Source organism: Lepisma saccharinum (assembly GCF_977018435.1).
Source record: "Lepisma saccharinum chromosome 15 unlocalized genomic scaffold, izLepSacc3.1 SUPER_15_unloc_1, whole genome shotgun sequence".
Taxonomy (NCBI): Eukaryota; Metazoa; Arthropoda; class Insecta; order Zygentoma; family Lepismatidae; genus Lepisma; species Lepisma saccharinum.
Window position 1 is genome coordinate 2,726,511 of NW_028142892.1, and position 21,419 is coordinate 2,747,929.

The window sequence follows — 21,419 nt, forward strand, 5'->3', positions numbered from 1 at the left end:
TCTTTAGCCTCAAAATAGGCCTCAGTTTCGGCGATTACCTCTTCATCAGTGCTAAATTTCTTTCCAGCGAGCATTCTTTTAAGGTCTGCAAACAGGAAAAAGTCACTGGGGGCCAGATCTGGAGAATATGGTGGATGGGGAAGCAATTCGTAGTCTAATTCATATAATTTTGCCATCGTTTTCATTGATTTGTGACACGGTGCATTGTCTTGATGAAACAGCACTTTTTTCTTCTTCAAATGGGGCCGTTTTTTCGTGATTTCATCCTTTAAACGCTCCAACAACGCTATGTAATAATCGCTGTTGATGGTCTGGCCCTTTTTGAGGTAATCGATGAATATAATACCATGCGCATCCCAGAATACTGATGCCATAACCTTGCCAGCCGACTGTTGCGTCTTTCCACGCTTTGGATTCGGTTCATCACGTGCAGTCCACTCGGCTGACTGTCGATTGGGCTCTGGAGTGTAGTTATGGAGCCATGTTTCATCCATTGTAATATATCGACGGAAAAATTCGTGTTTATTACGGTTGAATATCGCTAAACATTGCTCCGAATCATCAAAACGTTGTTGCTTTAGATCGATTGTGAGCACGCGCGGCACCCATTTTGCACACAGCTTTCGCATGTTCAAATATTCATGCACAATATGTCCAACACGTTCCTTTGATATTTTTAAAGTCTCAGCTATCTCGATCAACTTCACTTTACGATCATTTAAAATTATTTTGTGGACTTTTTTGATGTTTTCGTCGGTAACAGCCTCTTTGGGGCGTCCACTGCGTGCATCGTCTTCGATGCTCATTTCGCCTCGTTTAAATTTAGCAAACCACTTCTCAACGGTTGATTTTCCTGGTGCAGAGTCCGAATAATGTTTATCAAGCCAAGCCTTGGCTTCAACAGTATTTTTTTTCGACAAAAAGCAATGCTTTATTAACACACGAAATTCTTTTTTATCCATTTTTTCACAATAACAAAAGCTGCTTCACTCACAATGCTATATCTCACGAACTAATTATCCGGCAGCTGTGAAATTTATACACGTATCTTTTGAAGGTTAGTACTAAGTAAAAATCACATGGATTTAATTCTAGTAACGCCATCTATGAGTCAGCCTATGAACTTTTCAGCCCAACTGTTATTGGGCCTCCCTGATGGCATAGTGCTACGACGCAAGAGATGCCGGGTTCGAATCCTGGCCTGGGTGTTCTTTGCGACTGTCCCTTCATCAATTTCATCCCATCATCACTCATACTCACCTCAGCAATTAGCCAAAGGTGGCAGAAAAGCGAAGTGAGAGGGAATTATTTATATGCACGTACTATCGGTAGTCATATCAATATTATTAAAATTAACTATTTTTAAAATGGTATTGTTAGTACAATTTACTTGCAATAAATTTCTACCTAGTTCATCTCCTGTGTGTGCCTAATCTACAATAATAAATTTCTTGTCTAATTTTTTGTGAATACCTATTACGCTGCCAAATGAAAACTTCTTACTTTAAAACATTGTAGTAACTACATAAAAATAAAATAAAAACACGTGGAATATTCATACTTATTTCTTAATCTGTTATTTATTGATTTCGGTAAGCAATCAACCTAAAATTAGTGAAAATGTTGCTAGCCGGGGGCAAATGACAATTGAGAATGCTAAAAATTATTCACAACATAGTTACATAGACTCTTAATCCTATGAACTAACTAACTCTCTAGCCTTCTTAAACCCGAAAGTTATTGGCTGCAACAACACAGGCCTTCCATCTGTCCCTATCTTGAGCAAGATCTATGTACTCTTTTCCATCCCTACCGATTTCCCTTAGGTCCATCTCAACATTATCCCTCCATCTTCGTCTTGGTCTTCCTACTGGTCTCTTACCATCAGGTTTCCCAACAAGAATCCTGTAAAATCTTCTTTCCTCTCCCATTCGTGCCACATTGCCTGCCCACCTAAGTCTTCTTGATTTCATCATTCTAACAATATCTGGATATTAATACAAATTGAGGACTAAAAGTGGTAAACGTTGTAAGTGCCAAAAGCGAAAATGTTGGGAAATCGCATCGTTCAGCACATTAGCCCGTACGAACGTTCACACAAGTGCCTGTTTATACGCCCTTTGAACTACTTAGAGGGCTACCAGCCACTTTTCACGTTTACCACATTATGAAGCATGGCACATTTCACAGATTAACGTGGAAAACGGTGGTTGAATTATTGTGGCACTTACAGCGTTTACCAATTTAAGTCTTCAATTATGTACTACTAAATGATGTGACCTTCTCCATTCACCTGTTTCCTCATCCCTTCGTATCATCTTATTTTCAAATCCTCTCAATTTATTTCCTCTTTCAATGTAAGGGACCAAGTTTCGCATAATATTACAGGCAAAATCCTATGTATTTTAATAATAATTAACCATCTGTGATTATTCCTTAAATTAATTGTTACCTTTGTGCCTTACGTATTGAGCGGGCTTCCCCGATGGCGCAGTAGTTGCGTTGTCGCCTTGTAATCAAGCGGTTCTGGGTTCTATACCCGGTAGGGGCACATAGTGGTTCGAATCCCACTTTTAAACTGTAGGTTCAGTCCTGATTAGCCTCAGTGTGCACAAAGTGGACTTAAAAACACGAATTCAATCCGTATTGAGCGGCTCGAGAGTAAAACGTTGCAGTTGCTGTACAACAGTGAATGAACTTCCTTGCCCGCGGATAGCCACAAACACACGGGATAAGTCCCATGGCCGTGGACGCATTCCCAAAGTCTTTCATCAAAATTCCTCCAAAAGAATTCTTCATCATACCCCCCTCCTCCCCACACACTGTTTGGATAAACACGCAGTAATTGACGTTTGTTAGAATGTCGATAATATGATTTCATTTTCTTGAAAAAATACATTTTCGAACACGTACAAGCGAAACAAATCGTGCCTGAAATCATGCAACAGTAAAAGTGAAGTCTCGGAACACATACAAAGAAATCACCAGACATTATAACCGACAGAGATGCTAAAAAACGAAAAGCTCATAACATTCAAAAACTTCCATTGCAGTTGAAATTAAAAACAAGGTAAGGAAAGAAAAATATGCTCAGGCTCTCTGCCATTGTTAGTGTACTGAACCTTATTCTTAAGAGATTGTCTGCTTGACTAACCTTGTATTAATGCGAACAGCACGTCCTCCCCCTCCCTCCTTCCAAAGCGATTCTAAAGGCATAAGAGGTGGTGTTTCACTTCATCCCCATCGCCAAGATCACCCACAGGTAGGTAGAAAGACTACATGATAACCATAACAAAAAAACAATAATAAGTCAAACAAAACGAAACGATCCCCCCATTTTTGTCTGAAGATATGTAGAATTGGTAGCTAAACTATACAATTTGGTTACCTCCAAATACCTTCCTGTGGGCAGCCCTGAGTCACAATGTAGTGGACGATCTTTCACTTGCCTTTTTTGGGTTTCACTTTCATACTTCTGTGGGTTATCAAGTTTTAATCCGGAGCCATTCTACAGTATAATAGTAAATTATAGTATAGTATTATAGTATTAGTATTTTTTCTGGGAAGAAAGATTCCGGCATACTTCAATTTGGTATACGAAAGAATTGTCGTCTTCTCAGTTTTAGCCCTATTCGTGTTTCCTACCTCTTTTCTTGATCATCTCTTACTCTCTGTTTTCCCTCTCATTTCTGTCGTTTTTCTTCTTTCTTCTTTCTCTCTACCGATATTCTGCTATTTCTCTCCTATATTCTGTTTTCCTTTGTATTTCTCTTTTCACGCTTTTGCATTTTCATTCTTCATCTTTTCTCTCTGTCTTATCTATTTCTTTCTCTCTCTCGTTTACTTCCCTGTTTCTCTCTCCTCTCTCTTTCTGCGTAGGCGTATAGATAACACGCTTCTTTATCTATCTCCCCTTCTGTAATTCATTTCCTTTCTCTCAATCTCCACCGCATTCTTCCTTCATTTCTCTATAACACTTCTTTCTTATGACGACGTGTAAACATGATATCAATATATCTAACTTCAGGATGCGCCTTATAGATTTTGACACCCTCTGGGAAACTTTCTGCTGCATTCAAGTAAGAAGTACAGCGAACTCTGAAGCCTAGCTTGATAGCTTTGCCATCTTGCGGCAAGGACTGGAATTACTTAGACACCACAAGTTCGCACACAGCTGCACTCGCAAGGATAGATCCGCATGATCACAGATTAGTTATGATTGTCTCTCGATACAAGTTCTAGTTCAGTTGTGTTTTAGAACACATGAAAGACCAAAGATGTGTGGCACAGTTTGACATGATATGGTGGAAGGTGAAGAGGTGGGGTGGGGGGGATATGTAGGAAGTGCTCTGATATCGGGAAGAGAAGACGAGATAACCGTTTCTCTTTCTGCTAGTTGTAAATTAGACGCAGGTGTGAGTTTTTTATATGCATTATAACTAGAACCCGGATTTGTATGTAATTACATATTATATTCCTTGAACAGGAAAATGTCAAAGAATTATACAACTGACATGATTTTGCATAAGTTTTATGTTACTATTTTTGCATTTGCCAGGATATTACATATATTACATATTGGCTAATTTACTTTTCATAAAACAACATATTTCGGTCTTTTTTCCTTTCTTTATCCTATTTCATATATTTTCGGTCTCTGAAACATGAAAAAAAAATTGTAGCTCATGTGATATCATATTTTCTAATCAATGAGATGCATGGTGCTTACTGTTACCTAACATTGACTGCCAAGTCGAAAGACAGGCTGAAGACAAAAAACAAAAATATACGGAAACTGTTATTTATTGAAAGATATTGGAGTCTCCCTTCCCTTACTGGTTACATATTTTCGTTTCACTCTTAGGTTTAGGCAAAGCGATCACTTTTACAAAAAGTACAAAAATAGCTATGTATTTTCATTCGATAGTTCTTTCTGTAGACGTTTTTTTTTTACAATTTGTTTACAACATTTGTTACAAAGAGATCTATTACATATTTACATATTCTACAATAATTGGCTATGTGAAAAGTAATTAATAGTTGACAAAATTGGTTTCTTAAATATGTACACGTGCTGTGCTTTTTTGAGTTTAAAAAAATTGATACAAATTGTAATTTGAACAACTTATATCTTGAAAATTATGTTGAATACGTTCAAATAAAATAAATATCCTGCAGACTTCTTTAAATTCTTTAGATACTCGATTATTATTAATATTACATATTCTTTGATACTACATATTTAGCTACATATCCATTTGATAATACATATTTAGGTACATATTTTATCAATTATTATTACATATTTATGTACATATTTTGCACTTTGATATTACAAAAAATCCGGGGTCTAAAACAGTGCAGGAAGTAAATGTAGGTTCTCTTTGGGCCAATGTTTGATTCGTTTTTTTTAATTGTTTACACAGACAGGCTAAGATTAGGATCAATGGTTTGCCTGTTGCATACACAAATATCGGTCCCACTTCAGTACCTAACATTCTATGCTCAATATGAAGACATGATTTTAATGTCATGACGTAATATGATACCAAAAGAGTAAATGTTTTCTGTTGAAAATAGGTTTTGAAAATGTGTTGCGGACGAACATTAAGAGGTTCTGAAGCCTCCTTCGCACCTCCTCGCATCCTGGCCTTCACTTAATAGTAACGCCGCCGCCTTGTAATCAAGGGGTTCCGTGTTCGATAATCACTGCAGGCACAGACTGAGTGATTCGGATCCCACTTAAACTGTAGATCCAGGCCAAATGAACCTCTCAACGCATTGTTTGCTAATTTAAGTATGGGTGATAAGTTCGTGTTGGCTTTGTCATTTGTAATAATTTAGATATGTAATTACTTAGTTATTTACAGGGGTCCGTGTGAGAGTCTAGCCTTGATTGGCCTATTCGAGCATAAAGTGGTCCTAAAACAAGCATCGACATTTGGCACCATTCTCTTCCTATTTCGGTTATTATACGTAGCTTTTCTAACCTTTGGGTTAATCGCGACGATGGGTTCGTATCTTGGACTTCGTAGCAGGATACGAAATCATTGAAGATTGCTGGGGGAGGATGATTCACACACACACACACACAAACAATGTATATTTTGTGTGTGTAAATTATTATATGATATACATATTTATAATGTTATTAAAGATACAAATAAATTACTAAATATTGAAAAACGCATTATTATTAGGTACATATAAGGGAATACATTTTTTAAAGTTTATATACATCAGATGTAAATAAATTACAAAAATAGCTGACATTTCTTTATTATGTATAAGTTTTTGTTTTTCCTTTCTATTAATATCAATCAATTATATTTCAGCTATTGTTTATTGCATTATCGTTTTACTTTTATTGTGCGTAGATCTGTTAATGATCTCCTGAAAGAGAGAGAGAGAGAGAGAGAGAGAGAGAGAGAGAGAGAGAGAGAGAGAGAGAAAGAGAGAGAGAGAGATAAAGCATTCAACACACTGCTTTGTGTGTGTTTCCGATATTATTCTTTGACGTCAAAACTAATTGCTTGTAACATAACCTCTCGCACCCCCGAAATTTTTTGGTGTACGGATTTTTGAGGCCAAGATTGTTGGAGGGGGAAAATCCCCCTGTCCCGGCAGGTTTTTGCTGACCACTAAGACGCGTAGATTGACTGATCAGTCGTAAGTGAATGAACAACGCCGCTCTAAAAATAAGTACACTGTATTATTTACATACGTCGTTCCTTGATATGTGTATGGCTGCGTTCGAAAGGTGCAGACTTGAAATACAGTCTTGAAGGAAGTGATTGGTTAGCACATCGCACTAGGACGCCAGTGGTCTCGGGTTCGAATCCCGGCCTGGGTAAGGAAGTTCGTAAGTATCGATTCAACAATTCATCACTCGTCCCCATCTTCGCAAATTAGCTAAAAGTGGCACAAATGCGAAGTAAAATAAAGCAAACCAATCAATTCACAGAAGTGACGTCACCCAGTGCAGTTCGGAAGAGCCAAGTACACAAGCAACCGAGACCAGAGCTCGTAGCACTGATCGTTGCAGACTTGATCAATTGAATTCTTCACTCGTTGTTCATTTGTTTGAAATCAAGGATGTAGAAAGCAAGCGACACAGGTTTAGGCAGCAAGTTGTTGGTTGAAGTTCTTCTAATGTGTGGAAATGTATGTAAAAGATCATTTGAAAATGCTATGTGATTTCTGTGGTGAAAAGAAAGTGTTTAAAACACAGGAAAAGCAATGTGTTCTTAGTTTTATCTACTGATCGTATTTGGCGCTGCAGTCGAAGTGCAATTCGAAACACTTTCACTTCCAGTCCACGACTTCAAGACCGCATTGCTCGCTTCAAGTACGATCTTCACCTTTCGGACACGGCCTACATTTGCGCAGTCTCTTCTACGCCCTGACGTCGCCATTCTCGTACTCTGCCATGTAGTCCGAGGGAGAAATCAGGATGGTGGGTCGGTCGTTCTCCTCCTTCAAGTACTCCCTGCGAGCCACGAACACGATGTACAGCAGCAGCGACAGAGACAGCACGAACACGCACCCCGTGATGGCGCCTGCAACCACCAGCGTCTCCATGTCCTCGGGGTCCCACGAAGCGTCCACGGGCGAGGAACTGGCAACGGTGCTGGCTTCCGCCGGGACGTTTTCTTCCTTCCAAAAAGGCAGCATGCTTCTTAACTTCGAGAATTACATAGTAACTGCCATTCTGTTTACCTGAAAATCACAGAGAAGTGCAAATGTCTGCTGCCGAAGGCATAAGAATTATTATACCTTGTCCCAGCTATCTCTGAGGCAGGCGAACACGCATGTAGTGACGCGAAAGGGCTCCACCAACGAACAAGTGAGAGGGAACTGGATTGCGTGGAGGGAGGGGGAAGTGACTGGACTTCCTCCCCTTTCGCTGACGCCTTGCTCAAGAGATAACCGAGACAGGGTATAGAAAACTTCTTTTACATCTCATAGTTTGCCCACTGATGAATTCAAAGCGCTGGAGGTGCAGGGGTGTGCCCAGGACTTTCTAAAGGGGGCTTGCGTGTACTTTTTTTTAGTAGTCAATCCTCATTTTGCCATCTTTTACTGCCTTTTTCGTTCTTTCTTTGGGACACTGGACTCCCACCCCTTGGGCACGCCATTGACTGAATTTCATAAAACTACCATTCTCAATTTGGGCAGAACACGTTGACTACTCGACTCGCCGACCATCAGTGGTTATTCTCCATGTTAACGTGATTACGGCCAGTAAACCAACTTTTTGTTATATTTATATGCATTTAGATTTAAGTAGTACATAAATTAAATAATAAAAATAATGAAATAATAAATTAACTAAAATTAAATAATGAAAATATACTTGTTGTTTAATCTAGGAGCGCTAGGACGCCAGGGGTATCGGGTTCGAATCCTGGCCTGGGCATTGATGTTTGTGAGTGTCCATTCATCAATTTCATCATATCATCACTCATTCCCATCTTCGCAAGTTAGCCAAAAGTGACACAAGAAGCGAAGTAAAATAAAGCAAATCAATCAATCAATCAATTTAATCTAGGATTATTTATTTCCGCCAAACTTATTGGAAGGCAAGGATTAGATTATATTGGGATCATACGATTTTGAATGAGAGTACCACAGAACATTGATGCAAGGTTTATTACTACCTATAATAATATGCATAAAATATTATCAGGAAATTTACTTTTCGTCAACTGGATCTAACATCATGTTTTAATATTCAATAAATATTCAATTCTTTGTCTATTTGACATTAATTTCCTTGCCAGGCAGTTCTTTTAGCAATATGCTAGATAATAATAAAATCGTCTTAAAGAGAGCGGGCATAATATCACTATCCTTATACAGTCTTTTTACATATTCATGTAGTAAAAATATAATATTAATTAATTTGAATATTTTAATTAATACTTTTATTAATTATAATGATTATAATATAATTATTTTAAATGTAAACATTATTATTATTATTATTATTATTATTATTATTATTATGAAACACTTGGTTCGAACACCGCCGAAATACGTGCCTGATGCAATGTTGCTCATTACACATTACGCAAACTACTAAAGCAATCTTCTAAACCAAGTAAATTATTTAAAGAACTTAAAGATTAGTTGACGCACGCCACTGATGGTTCTACATCGCACCCTTCTGACAACCGGGTTTCCTCCCTTAGTGTACGCGGGGAGGGCGAGGGAGTCGAAGCTAGTGCAAACAGTGTTCCTTCCTGCTTTCTGTGCCGCGCTTGGCAGAGGCAGTGTTGCTACTCAAAGGGAAATAATCTATGTCCAATTTCGGGTAAAAAGGGATTTATATTAAAAATATTAAAATTGTCGGAAAATTTGAAGTTGTCGTACTTTTATTGGTATTTTATTTGCACTGTATCTAAATAATGCACATGGGGGGTGTATATGCCTCCTCGATGGCGCAGTGGTAGCGTCGTTGAAAGGGGTCCCGGGTTCGATAACCCCCAAGGGCTATGACGCACTCCCCCCCAAAAAGTAGAACATTCGTCCCCCTTTATGCCGAATTATTTACTCCAATTATTTTGAACAGACAAAATATGCGGACATATTTAAGCAATATATGTTTAATTTAGGTACTTGAGGCTCACTTTCATGTTTGCTAACATAAAATGTACAAATCTGCTCAGGCTCACTGCCTGCTTGACTAACTAATGCAAACAGCACCCCCTCTTCCCCCCAAACAAACCGATTCTAAAGGCATAAGAGATGGTGTTTCATTTCAACCCCATCGCCGCGATCACCCACAGGTAGGTGGAAAAACTGTACATAATAACCAAAACTAAAAATCAATAACAAGTCAATCAAACGAAACCATCCCCTCAATTTTTGTGGGAAGATAGGTAGAATTGGTATAAAATTTTGTCCCCCCTAAAAAAATTCCCATGACGCAGGCGCGTCATGAAACCCCCTTGTGGGCATCCCTGGGTGGAGGCACATAGTGGTTCGGATACCACTTTAAGCTGTAGGTCCAGTCCCGATTAACCTAACTGTGCATAAAGTGGACTTAGAGCACCAACTCAACTACATGGAGTGTATAATAAATATCGTATGCAATAAATAAGAATTGTTGCAGTAATACGCCACTGATACGACCGACCTGTATTTTGTAAACTAACGACGCTCTGCAAGACTATTGTGTGTCCTGTCCATTCATGTTTAATTTAATTTAATTCTATCCCCTTTGATCCTCATCTTCGCGATTTGCGATAAGTTTTACAAAAGCCAAGTAAATGAAATAAATTATTAACCATCTTGGCACCGACAATCCTAGGTTTGTGTCCTGTCTGTGTCATTGACCCTCATCCGGTCGTCATTCTACTTATACTCGTCGTCGCGATCAGCCAAAAGTCACTTAAAATAAGAAGAAAGCTAGACATGTTTGTAAGGGGTTAGGACATTGATAAAGCCTCAATAGTAGAAATAATAACAATATTAATTATTTTAATATCATGGTTACGTTAATGTTACACAATAATGACTATTATGAACTAATAGATTGGTTGATTTGCACAGTAAGGGTAATCGAGACTGGCCTCAGTGTTTAAAGTGGGCTCCGAACCCCTATGTGCCTCCACCGGGTATCGAACACGCTACCACTACGCCATCGCGGAGGTTCTATAAACTAAGAGAAATGAACAAATTGTATTCGAAAATTATTCCTTGCTTTTCCCATGTACTCTTTAGCTTTCGACCTTTTATCATTCGTCCCTTTTCTACGTTTCTCTCGCATTTTCTGTTTCTGTCTTCTTTATTTCTTCTCGCTCTCTTTCTGCTTGTTTTTCTCCTAAAGTTCTCTTTCCTTTCTGTCTCGTTTTCCCTACTTTATAAATCTTCTCTCCCTTTCTTTTTCTTAATTCACTACTTCTTTCTCTCTTTAGCTTCTCATCTCCCTCCCTCTCTGTCTGTCTGCGTACATTTCACTTCCCTGTTTCTTTCTTTCTTTCTCTCTTCTTTCACTTTCATATTTCTCTCTCTCCCTCTCTCTCTCTCTTTCTTTGTGCTTCGCGAGCACGCGTGTGTTGTCTCGTTTCTATCTTTCTGTTCATTTACCTGTCTCTCACTTATGATTCCCTACATTTCCCCATTCATCTTTCGTACACCAAGGTGGGTTAAAAATTGTCCACACTTTGATTCGGATAAGAATTTCTATGGATGTTTCTTTAGTATCATGTCATAACTCAGGTTTTGTGTCAAAAATAATATAAATTTTATTTTCTGTCATTCAATACTTTTAATTTCTAGAAAATAACCCAAAATTTTAAAAAAGTTTTCGTGGTGGACATAAAGTACCCACCCTTGGTGTAACGTGTTACCATAATGTGCATGTAAAAGAACCGAAAACAGGAAGAGGAAGATGTGTTCTTTGTTGCAAGGAAGCCAGATCAAAAAATGTACAGTTGAACAAGTTTGCAAAAACAACAATTGTATGTGGACAATGTGAAGCCTTTGTTTGTGGAAAGCATAGTGAAAAAAGTAACGTGTGCCGCTCTTGCGAACGCAAGACTATTGATTCAGAGTAACCAACAATGACTTTTGAAAAGTAATATAAGACAAGAACGCTTACTCTGTAGCTTCCAACAACAAAAATAATTTATATCTGTAGTACTACATCATTGCTCTTATAATTCGGGAAATATGTGAATAGAATTTCCATTATGTTAAAATATATTGTAAGAATAACACATAAAAATGGTGATATACTTAATAGAATTTCCATAATGTTAAAATATATTGTAAGAATAACAAATAAAAAAGGTGTTATACTTAATGCCTGCTCTGTTCGTAGCCTTCAGTTGTCTTACTTTATAGTTACTACAAAATAGAGAAGAATATTAAATTTTCTGGGACAGAAAAAATGATTTATGTGGTGGACATTTTTTAACCCTCCCTTGGTGTGCGGTGTTACACGTAACCCCTTGGTGTACGTAGGGTTAAATAAACGACATTTTTCTTACGATGACATGTAAACATGAACGCACTAGTTTTTTTTATTCTCACCTACAAAAAGGTGCCGGTTAGGGTGCCGAAAGAAAAACATCTGGTTATTATCATTTCTTACAGTTATTGTACTAAAATGCGTAGCTATTCTATTTCATTTTTGTCATTAACTTTTTCACAACTCGTTCCAAAAAAAAGTTTAAAATGTACGACCTCTCACATAAAACTAATCTTTGAAATTAAAAAAAACAACTTATTAGGAGGGAAATTTTCGTGATATTCTTTCTAATTATAATTTAATTTAATATAAATCATTTTATGTAATAATATGTACCTCTCTTTTCAATTTAAATTAATTTTGAACTAAATTTTATCATTCAGACTCAGTTTATATTTTGGTTATTCTGTTGGAATATTAACTGAACTTCATTTCTGTTATTATTGACAATGAAACTTACAAGCTTTCTACTTGTCCGATGAACGCTGCAAATTTCCATGGGCGTCGAAGATCTGTTTGATCCCCCTTCCGGGTGGGAAGGTCAAAATATGGATTCACATTTCCAAAGTTTTGAAAAGACATTGACTTGTGCCTTAAAAGTGATGTTTTAATGATGCCCTAAAACTTACGAATGTATAGAGAGTGAGAACGATTTTAGATAGCCTTGGTGGCGGAGTGGTTAGCACAACACTCTACGACGCCAGGAGTCACAGGTTCGAAATTTGGCCCTTCGTCAATTTAATTATATCATCCTCATTTTCGCTATTAGCCAAAAGTGACAGAAGATAAACCAAATAAGGTTTTTACTCGACACAATAATCACTACGTGTTCTGAAACGAGAAGGGGCCTTGCTCTCTGTTTGCAGAATGTTTTCATGGTAGCAACGACAGCAGAATTAAATCGAACCGTAAGCCATGGCCGAGCTTTACCTCCTCCCAGCGAAAATTACATAAAAAAATGTTTTTTTACCTTAAATCTTTGTAAATGCAACTAACAATCTCCAAATATTCCCTTCTTTCCGTCCATTCATTTTTATCTGACCTTGATACTAAAAAGAAGACTCAATTTCCATAACGTAGAGCAAAGAAATTAGTTATGAAAAAATACAGTAAAATAGTAGGCAGTGATCGGTAAAATATTAAGGGAATAAAGAATATCAAAATAATTTGTGTGTGAATGGGCTACAGGTAAATTAAACTGACATCAAATTTATGATCACGCTGCATTTTCTCAATATTTAAAAGGATTCTAAAAATTCCTCTACTACATTTAAAAATAATTAATTAACACTAGAACATCGAAGGATCTGATATCCCCTAGAACAGAGGAAAGGGGTAATTTTGACCCCTCCTAAGAAATGCATTTAAAAATTCTAATTATTTTAGAATGGGAACATATTTTTAATTTATATTATAATCAAAGTGTTTAGGAGGTTTATGATACATTTTGATTACAAAAAACAAAAAAAACAATTGTAGTAATGAACAACTGAACACTAAACTGGGACAAGTGGGAACATGCTAAAAACAGGATGACACAGGAACCGCAACCTAATGCTCATATTGCGGCACGCATAAATGAAACGTTACAGGGGTCAAATTGACCCCTTCCGCTGTTCTAGGGGTATAATATGAAATTTCACAGAATTAAATTATATTTCGTAGATTTCAATATACCATCTTAAAAAGGACAAAGAATTAACGAAAGTCATAATTTCGAGGAAAAAATAAGAAAAACTGGATAGTTATTAGAGAAACGGTGGTCATTTTGACCCCTCCCGCCGTTCTAGTGTTAAAGATAACGATACTCACCCCAATGTAGGAACAATTGAAGCCCATACCATTTGTAGACCTGTTCAACTCGAGAAGCCCCCAAAAGCGAGTCTTGCTTCTGTCTCCGCTATCTATTCATTGGAACAAAGCTATCTATTCCGATAACTGTTGTCGCTGATAAGACATTCCACATGTCAAATATTTGTCATGTATCGCTGCAAAGGTTTTGTGCAGTTGGAAAGCGTAACCACTAGAGTAGTCAGAAAGCAGCAGGTTTTTCAGTGAAATATAGTGGTAGTCAGGGGAGCCGACTTGTCAAAATTATTGAGGGGGCTCTGATCACTGAAATAAATGAATGATTGACTCAGTCTCTCCCTTTTTTTTTTAAAAAAAAAATTACGTCTTCGTATAGCAGTTTTTAAGCAGCTATTATCTTTTTCATGCAAATGAAATGTAACATGAAACGTTTAGAAAATGTTTCAAAGTCTCTTTATGTCTTATGTATCTGCTCATTTGTTTATTACAATTAACATTTTTCTTGAAAAGTATTTATTTACACTAAGAGGCCAACCTAACAGTTTTATACCGGCCTCGGTAGCCGAGCGTGTTGAGTGGTTGACTAAACTCGCTTTGATCCGGAGGTCTTGGGTTCGAGTCCCGGCGAGGGCATGGGTGTGTTTTAATTCCGCAACAGACCTGTAAAGAAAGGCCATGTGACGGGTTCAAATAACCTTAGTGTTGACGTACCTATAAAAATAACGAATATTTACAATAATTAACAGTTTTATTTAATTATTAAATGCTAACACAAATCGCAGGACAATACTTTTACTTTTTTGTTCTTGCTACGATATTTTAACTAACTAACTCTCTAGTCTTCTTCAACCCGAAGGTTGATGGCTGCAGCAACACAGGCCTTCCATCCGTTCCTATCTTGAGCAACATCTATATACTCTTTTCCATCCCTACCGATTTCCTTTAGGTCTATCTACGATATTTTACTTTTTAAATTAATTTTGCAATAATAAAAAAAAACACATAGCATGTACACTAATATATAAAGTGACATACACAACAAAAACATATGAACATGATTTCAAAATAAAATAAAAGTTGCTCTACGCACTGGGTTATTCTTGAACTCATTAACGAGCTGTCTCAGGTCCAAATTATCAAGTACAATTTGATGTATGTGGGGTACCGCTAAGCTGCTTAGTCTCTTCTGCCCCATTGTAGATCTCAAATATGTCTTCAGTCGGCGAAGAGCACTGAATAACCTTTTGGCTGTGGCTGTTGAAACTGGCACAGTGCGGAGGAGCATCATGAATTTGGCAACTTCAGGCAGAAGCTCCTGGAGGGTGCTATGGACAGGTGTAAGGAGATCCTATCAGGATCCAAATCTTGGCGAAAGAATTCTCGCGTTTGCTCAAAGTTTGTTGTGCAACTGTTCACAGCTGAGATGCATTCTATCTCTACGGCTGTTACTTTTTGTAGTCCTGTAGATTCATGTCTTTGTTTAACATATGATTTTACTTTGTCTCACACGTCAGTGCATATTGATTTTTAATACTCTTTTGGAGCGTAGAACTTGTGAGGTTTGGCAGCATCAGAATTTTCAAGTCTCCTAGGGATGTGACTTTGCTGGGGCAATTCTGGCTCATCAAAGAGGTTGGGTTTGCCCTCTGTGCATTCCTGCCAGAACTGCTCAAAACCATCGTAACACTGTCCCCAGATTCTGTAAGGACAAATCCAGACGCACCAGAATGTCTTTTACAAATTCAAAATGAGTTTTGGCCTCAGTGTTCGGAATCTCGTAAAAGCCCATGAATTCCTCACAAATATCAAAATTTTCATTCACAGTTCGAATGCAGAATGTCAATTGTCCACGGATTGATATGTCACAAGTTTCGTCAACATAATATGCAGCAAAATATTCCCGACTTTTAATATCTGCTACCACGGAGCGCAAAAGAGATCTACCTAATATATCAATGATCTCGTCCTGAATGTCATGTGAGAGCCATTTGTATCCCGAACGTCCCATCCACTCCCCTAGTTCATGTCTTTGGAAACTTTTTAGTAAAAATGTTAACAATACTCATAATTATGTACTTAGAATATAGTAATAAGTCATGTGTTTTGCTGTCTCTGGTCATAGCCTCCCCAAAGTTGATGGTTTAGCAGTCTCAGCCCCCCAAAGGTGACGGTCTAGAACATTTCAAATATGTATTTAAAGTTAAGTTCATGTGGCACAATTCAGAGTAAACTTTACAAGAGAAACAAAATAATACATTATTGTACAAAATTGTTTGGGGGGGCTCTACCCCCACATCGTTAACATTGGGGGGCTCGAGCCCCCTCAAGCCCCATGGAGTCGGCGCCTATGGTGGTAGTCACTGTGAGATTTAAGCTTTTTGCTTTTCGGGAGGGGGAGGGGGAGTCGGGTGCCACTCAGTGGCATATTCCTGATTTCATTTAGGGAGTTGTTTTTTTTAAATTTGGAAATGTGTATGTATGTTAGCAGTCAGAAAACAAAACTATTTCCTTGCGGTTGTAAGTCCCTCACAAGATTGTTTATTCTAACTTTGGTCAATAAGTCTTATGATAACATTTACACGAAATTTAGAAACACTTAGTGTATTTAGATTCTAAGAAAACCCAAACTCACACACAAAAAGAGCTACCGAACTAATAAAACCGAAAACTTGAAGAATCTTCTGTTGCCAAGTTCAAACGTAACTTCCATCTACCCAACCTACAAGTTTCATACGAACGCTTTAATACGGTTGAAATATCGACGCTATGCCACGAAAACATAATTGGAAAACAGCCTGCTGTGTCTTGGCTTGCTGAGTCGCTCAGTTGCAAAATGCTTTAATCAACAAGGCTGCAGACTTCTCGGCAGGGAAACCTTTGATGACAACCATTAATAGACACGAATGATTTTTCAATTGTGTTGGTTACAAACACATTTTCTTTGAGGGCGATTAAAACATCTGCGGCAGGGGCAAAGTCATAGAAATTTTATTATTGCTATTTTTACTGCTTTAATTGTTACTATTATTTTTGTTGTTGTTATTATTATCACTACTACTACTACTACCTTTTTAAAAATATACATATTCTGTATATCTATATACAATTTGCATAACAGAATACTGACAAAAAGCTGTTTTTGTTTCTTATAGTTAGATAACACTGGGGAACAAAAAAAAGATTTTATTTTGCGGCATAAAGTTTAATAACAGTTTCAGCACACAAAACAGCTGTGATTGCCAATTGTATGATTGGTTCAGTTGAATTGACTCCAGTTATAAAAATAAACACACCATGGAAAATGTAGGAGGTAAAATTACTCTACGCTTTTCTCTGTAATATCAAAATTTGATAATGGGCTGAAATTCCCATTAAGAAACTTATTTATTTATTTGTACATTGTTGCTAGGCAACTTATGAAGCATTGCTAGGCAATATATCGGACACTCAACAAAGCTTAAGGAAGAATACCAAAACATAAAAATGGTTTTAGAAAAAAAATTGAATATGCTGAACATAAGTGGCTCGTGTGTGTGGATTTGAAGATGGTGAATTTTTTACTAGGACAGCAAAGTGGGTACACAAAGTATCCCTGTTTCCTATGTTTGTGGGATAGTCGGGCTAGAGAAAAGCATTGGACGATAAAAGTTTGGCCCCCAAGGGAAACTATTAGTGGGGAATGCTAATATCATTCATGAACCGCTGATAGATAGGGACAAAATCATCCTTCCGCCACTGCATATTGAACTTGGGTTGATAAAACAGTTTGTCAAGGCCTTAGATACAAGTGGTGATTGTTTCAAATATATATGCCACACTTTTCCAGGACTAAGTATTGTAAAATTGAATGCAGGAATCTTTGACGGACCACCACAAATTCATACACTTATAAATGATGCCAATTTTACAACTTACATGTCTTACATCGAATCTGAGGCCTGGCTGAGCTTTGTGTCCGTCGTCAAAAACTTTTGGGGGAATCACAGAGCAGAAAAGTACCCCGATATAGTTGGAAATATGTTGAAAAATTTTGAGAAATTGGGAGCTAATATGAGTGTGAAGATACATTTTCTACATAGCCACATTGACAGATTCCCTGAGAACCTTGGTGATTTTAGTGAAGAACGGGGAGAAAGCTTCCATCAGGATATAAGGATAATGGAAGAAAGGTACGAGGGATGGTGGGATCGCCACATGATGGCCGACCACAGTTGGAGCTTACAGAGTAATTGTCCTAAAAAACAATACAGCAGGAAATCGTATAGAAAAGGTTTTGCATAGTTTGTTACTTCATTGTGTACATATTTTCTTAATTATTATGATCATAGGCCTATATAAATTTATTTTTATAATAATGATTGTAATCACAAAAAGAAATATTAAATTGTTGTTGGAAGTTCATTTATATGTATGTCTTATGTTTCCGCCATTTTGGTTTAGTTGCATTTATTTCATAAATTAGAGCCAATTCAGGAAATATATTATTATATCATTATTCAGCAGCATGAAATTGCCCTAAATTAGCTCTCAAACACTGTGCCGCAATTTCACTGTTCCCTAGTGTAATCAATGTAAAATAGACTAGCTTAAATGTAACCCTACTTCAAATAATAATAATAATAATAATAATAATAATAATAATAATTGCTGTAACTTACGGCCTGTAAGTCACAGAAAACAACATTTCTTTGTGATACAATTTCACCATTCGAATTACATTAACTCTGCGGGCGTCCCTGTTCCATCTCCGCAAAACATCTCTCGCTCGTTTATTTCGTAGCCCGACCCTGTGGCCGAGTGGTTAGCACATCGCGCTGTGATGCCAAGGGTCCCGGGTTCGAATCCCGGTGGGGCTTGGTTGTTTGTGAATGTCCATTCATCATTTCATCACTCATCCCCATCTTCGCAAATTAGCCAAGAGGCACAAAACGCGAAGTAAAATAAACTAAATCAGTCAATCAATCAATCGTTTATTTCGTAATTTTTAACATTCCTACTTACCTATTCTCAATTGCGAACCTTTGTTTAAGGTGCAATTTTGTTTTTTTCACGAAAATAATTTCAATTATTCACATAATTATTGTTCTTCCCTTTTTCGCTTCCGTAACACACAATATGGCGGGCACAGCTTGAATCGCGTAGTAGAACATGTGGGCATGCAGTGTTTCCAACCTTCGTAACCGAAAAATACCTGAATAGCCTCACAAACCATTGACGGATAGCCCCAAAAAACATTCACGGATAGCCCCAAAAACCATTTCCGGCAAGGTTAGGTTAGGTTCGGTTAGATTAGGCAAGCATAGTTAAAATTTTCTTCGTAAAACAATGGGATAGAGCTTTTTTTTTTTTTTAAAAAAAAAAAATCACCTTCACTTCTTGCAAAACAACGGCGTGGTTGGAAACACTGACAGGGGGTTACGTCATGAAACGTACGGAGCAACGGCAATTGTGTGTCGGAGATATATTTCTCTTCAAAAATACATTAATTCCCTGTCGAATAGATTCAACGATGAAAGAAAATATCTTCACGAACTTTGAAAATGCCACACAAACTCATTTCCGTAAGTAGTTTCTTCTGTAAAATTGAAGAAATGCGTTTTGCGGAGATGGAACTGTTACCAAAATAATTTTCTTTTACCGGGGATAAAAGCTTTTATGGCCGGGGGGATCCTCCTCCCCTCCGTTAATTGGGACACACTGGATGCAACATTTGAGGAATAATTATTATCTGCTGGAACGGTTTATACAAATATATTTCGAGCGGCTCTGAGGGTGATTTTCAGACACCATGACTTCTTTGATTTGTATTTCACGGAAGCAGGTTGAACCAATGAGGGCTGGAGGAGACCACACATCTTATGCAACATTAAATTGGAAGTTGCATCTGTCATTGAAAGACGAAATTGTTAGGCAAGACTGCATTCAATTTGTCTCGATAAAAAATCGATTTAAGATATTCCACGCCTTCACGTAATCTTATGTGAATACCTTACTGAAACCAATTTGAGGGTCTCAACAATATCGTCGTGGTAACGTCGTCGCCTTGTAATCAAGGGGTCCCGTGTTCGACACCCGGTGGAGGCACGTAGTGGTTCGGACTTCACTTTAAACTGTAGTCTCACTTCCGATTAGCATTTAAAGGAAAAGAGAACAAAGTAACGAACTTACTTGGATGTGGAATTCACGTGGAGTGATTTCATACTCTCCCCGGGGCAAACATCCAAGCATCCAAACATTGTAGAGTCCAGCGCAGATAATTCTGCCGTGCTATGCGCGAAACAACTAAAGAAGCAGTGTTGCTAATGGAGCACATAGAAAAATCGCTGCAGTGCGCCGATGCACAGCTGTTACGTACAACAATAAAATTAGAGAATTCAGGTCTATCTAACGTTGAGTTTTAAACGTCATGCATTATACCAGGACTAGGATTAATATGTACTAACAAGTGGCTTTGTATGTAGCTACATACTTATGGACTAAAAATTCGCAAAATATGAACTAACACATAAGTAAAATTACCAAAAATGCTGCAAAGAAGACTTCTTCATACGATTCCTTATTTGAGTGATTTCAAATAAATAAAATTCAATAAATAAAAATAAATTTCAATAAAAAAATATATATATTATTTTTCATTGCATTAATGCACTGGTGGCGTTCTGACTTTTCACTCCCAAAACCCGTATACACTGGTATGGAACTGCAACGGCAGATAATAACATGCCAACGTGTTAAACCGCTACAATTGCACCATAACACTCCTCCTCAAGAAGTATTATTATTTCCTCTCTGAGATCGGCGACAGCCGGTTGCCTTTGTTGTACATTTACAAAGGATGCCGGCTTCCACAACAATAACAAGTACATATACTGCCACTAGAGGATAAGCTGCGCGGCTTTTTCTTTTGTTATGAACCAGGGCCGGCGCTAGTAATTTTGCCTCCCTGGGAGGTGGCGGCAGATGCCGATCTATTTCGACCCCCCCCCCCGGTCATTACGCAGCAACGGAAAATTGAAAATCAATATATTCCTAACTAAAACATCAAAATATAAAATAAATAATGAGACTTCTTATGCTATTTCAATACTATTCAGCGCAAAAGAATATCTCGCTCGATCACAGTTTTCAATAGGCTTATTTTTTTCTTCTCTTCAAATTTTGCCCCTCTGGGCGATGGGACGGTTCGCCCTACCCTTCCGCCGGCCCTGCTTGAACTTGGTCACCCATCAAAGCATGGCAATTTTAACACAGAAAACAATATGTATCGCAAAAATGACAGCCTCCTCTATGCAATTTCTACAAGAACACGTGCCGGAGCCAGAGTTGAAATGATGTTGGAGCCACATAATTTATTTATTTTGAATAATTCCAAAATTATGAAATATGAACAATTTGTTGCTGCTGTTCGCTGTTCTCTTGCCAAAATGCTTTATTGGGATGCTAACACCATGACTGGCTTCCTCCTTCATGAACTCGTGCACGTTGCTTAGAATTTCCCGAGCTTGGCTATGCAAGGTTTTTGATTTCAACTTCGACAGAACTGGAGGCATTATGGAATTTAACGTTCATTAGCAAACACACACTTTTACATACACACACGCAATACACGCACACAACGTCAAACCGGTCA